The sequence below is a fragment of the Marmota marmota genome, unplaced genomic scaffold, assembly GCF_001458135.2.
Source record: "Marmota marmota marmota unplaced genomic scaffold, marMar, whole genome shotgun sequence".
Lineage (NCBI taxonomy): Eukaryota > Metazoa > Chordata > Mammalia > Rodentia > Sciuridae > Marmota > Marmota marmota.
This window is the reverse complement of record NW_026000037.1, coordinates 61,869,021-61,872,543: the sequence shown is the minus strand read 5'-3', so window position 1 is coordinate 61,872,543 and position 3,523 is coordinate 61,869,021. Positions and strand designations below refer to the sequence as shown.

Below are 3,523 nucleotides of genomic sequence, written 5' to 3'. Positions count from 1 at the left end.
TAACCCTTTTTTTATTTATATTTTATCTTGAGACAGAGTCTTGCTTAAGTTGCCCAGGCTGGCCTCAAACCTGCAATTTTTCTGCTGTAGCCTCCCAAGTAGGTGGGATTATAGGCATGTGCCACCATACCTGGCTGAGAGATGTTTTAAGATGGATTATAGGCATGTGTCACCATACCTGGCTGAGAGATATGGAAAAATAGAGAGGATTAGCTCTGAAGAAATTTGTAAAACTATTAAAAAACAATTAATAGCATTAAATTGTTAACTCATTAAATTGAGTGCCATAAACGTGTACCAATGAACATTTATGGTGTCTTGGCAAATTACTTGTATTTACTAAGGAGTATTTTTCCTTGTGTAAAATATTTAAATAACTGTACTTTAACAATTTAAAATACATTTATAACATACATATTGAAGATACTATGTTCATGGAATCAAAATTTAAGACAATGTCTAAATGCTTAGTTATATGATGTTTATTAGGAAAAGTTGAAAAGATGATAATAAAATTGTGTGGTACACTTTAAGCCAATATTAATATTAATTCTTGTTCTCAAGAATGAGAACAAACAGAATTCTTCCTTATAATACCAGATAGGCAAAGATCATCTTTCTTCCTCTCTACTGGCTATCTTATTTCCTTGTTAAACTTAAAAGAAACTTTTTAAAGAATTTCAGGATATTGAAACATCTAGATTAATTGAACATTCTGAGTAACAACGAAAAAAAATTGTCACACATATGAAACTTTTATTTCTGAGTTACATTTCAAAGAAATATAATTATGATGATTTTAATATTAAGACTAAATCAAGTGCTTGCTTTGGCAGCACATACACTAAAATTGGAATGGTGCAGAGATTACCATGGTCCCCGTATAAGGATGACATGCAAATTCATAAAGCATTCCATATTTAAAAATTGAATAGCCTTGGACTGGGGTTGTAGCTCAGTGGTAGAGCGCTTGCCTTGCATGCGTGAGGCACTGGGTTTGATCCTCAGCACCACATGAAAATAAATAAAATAAAGATATTGTGTCCATCTACAGCTTATATAAAGAATAGCCTAAATGAAACATGATTTTATCTGTTCTGTAGTTCAGAAGGCATTTTCTTTGTACAGATTCTTAGGGCCATCTACAGGAACCTAAGTTATCATTATCTATGACTACTAACAATTCTAGTTATTTAGTCTTATTAGATAAAAGCTTATAGTATTGGCTTTGATTCTACTTTTGACTTCATATGCCTTCAGTGAAATAATTCAGAAATTCTCAAGGTCTTCTTATAGTACAGGAGTTCCTTCTTTTGCCAAATATTTTCTTCAAAACTGTTGAAAGCCACAGTTTAGTCGGAATGACACCTGGCAAAAACTAAAAATCACAATAACTTATGTCCTATTTACTAATTTAATTCTGATTTAATACACTATATTAACTAAAATTATATTCATTTTAATATATAATAATACTACACATATTAAATGAAAACTAAAAGTTTCTGATCTATCTCTATCTGTATGTTTTGCTATCAGATAAATCGATGTGAAATTACATTCATAATGCATATGATTGGATTTTGCTTTGAAGAGCCAAATTTAATTGGAAGATCAGTGACGTGAGCACATCATTTTGAACTTTTCAGTTTTTGAAAATATGTATCATATATTACTGTTTTGAAAGAAAACAAATGATTAGCATTTTTTTAGGTTAGGGTAGAGGCAATACTATTCTATTAGTTTTACCACAGGTAAGATGGCTTATTTTAAAAAGTATCTTGCAGAGTTGAATTATAATTTTATTTAATTCTCTTTTATAGCTTTTTCCTGGTAACATAATTTGACTTTAAGTTATACTAAAATTTTATCTAAAAGAGATTAAAGTTGTAATCATCCATTTTATGAGAACATTATGACTAATATTACAGAACCCTGAAAAAAAATCCTGTAATGTTTTGGAAAAGTACAAACATGTAAGAAATAAAAAAACAAAAACTTATGTTTAGGAAAATGCACTTAGAGACCAGTTTCACAGTGGTCCTATTAAGAGAGTTGACATTTCCCATATTGGAATCCGTAGAAAACAGGTGCATGGCTGCAGGGAAGTTTATTTTCCAAGATGACCTAATAAAACCACAATGTATCCATTTATATTTTATTCATGAGAAGATACAGGACATGTATATTATTGTTAAGTTTAGGACAAAAGGAAAAACCAACAATTCAGTGGAATTATAAAGGCTAAATAATTTAAGATACTTGATTTTTGTACTAGGAGTTGAGATTTGGAAAATGATGACATTTTATTTTATTTATTTAAATTTTGCTGTTCGGGGGAATGAATCTAGGGCCTTGTGTATGCAAGGCAACCAGTCTCCTAGTAACTGGGCTATATCCCCAGCCCATGCCCAGTCCTTTTATTTTAATTTTGAGGTAGCGTCTCACTGAGTTGCCCAGCCTGGCTTCAAACTTGCCATTCTCCTGCCTCAGCTGGGATTACAGGTGAGTGCCACAGTACTCAGCAACATCAATTGTTTGTATTTGTGGATAGGCAGCCTAAGTAAGGGCAGTCATGTAATTCTTACTTAGTTATATTTCTAAATTTATTAAAGATTTTTTGATAAAAATATTACACTGACTTCATCAATGAGATGACTTTGTAAGCAAAATTCCCTTATCTTCCTAGTGAGTCTGGCTTGCTTCTGAATGTTTAGTACATATATATCATTGAAGCGGTATACTTTATGTTTAGTACATATATATCATTGAAGTGGTGTACTTTTTAATTGAGGCTTACCTATGAGCAAACATTTCGCATGACTTATCTCACTCAATCCACATAAAAACTTCATAAAAACATCTTTATTTTTTAATTGATTTAAAAAAAATAATTGACAACGGAATGCATTACAATTCTTATTACACATATACAGCACAATTTTTCATATCTCTGATTTATAAAAACATCTTTAAATGCTCTGACATACTGTTCTTAATTCATTGTATTAAATAGTAGGCCACATATTTTTTTGAGGGTTAGTTTTTCCTGTACATTGCTAATTCAGCTTTATTTTCTCTACTTTATATTTTTGCAGACTGGATTCTAATATGTACAATGATGCTCCAGAATTTTAAAAATAACTTACATAATAAAGCATTTCCCCCTTGTAGTTTCTTGCTGCGTTTTGTAGTAGCCATTGTCCTTACTTCATCACATAAGATCCCAATAAAGATCCTGATTTCATTCTTAGCCTTTTTTGTGGAAAAGAACAGAATGCCAAGAATGCTGCTAATATGCCACTCATTTAAAAATAATTAAAATCAGAGTTTGTTTTCATAATAAAACCATCAGCAACATGGAAAAACTGCTCTGATGAAGGCAGGACATGAAGTAGGGAAAACATCAGCTAAAGTCTACAGCTATCATAATTACCCTATTCTACATGCCCTGGACACTTAACAATTTATGTTATATTATTTTCTATTTATTAATTTGTTGGTTTTCACTGTTCCACAATTC

General features: G+C 31.1%; 1 non-coding gene across 1 annotated transcript; it reads left to right on the top strand.

The window, feature by feature from the left end:
- Nucleotides 1–820: 820 nt before the first annotated feature.
- Nucleotides 821–924, top strand: LOC125619491. Its single transcript, XR_007351045.1, has one exon. It is a non-coding gene; the product is annotated as a U6 spliceosomal RNA (small nuclear RNA).
- Nucleotides 925–3,523: the final 2,599 nt, after the last annotated feature.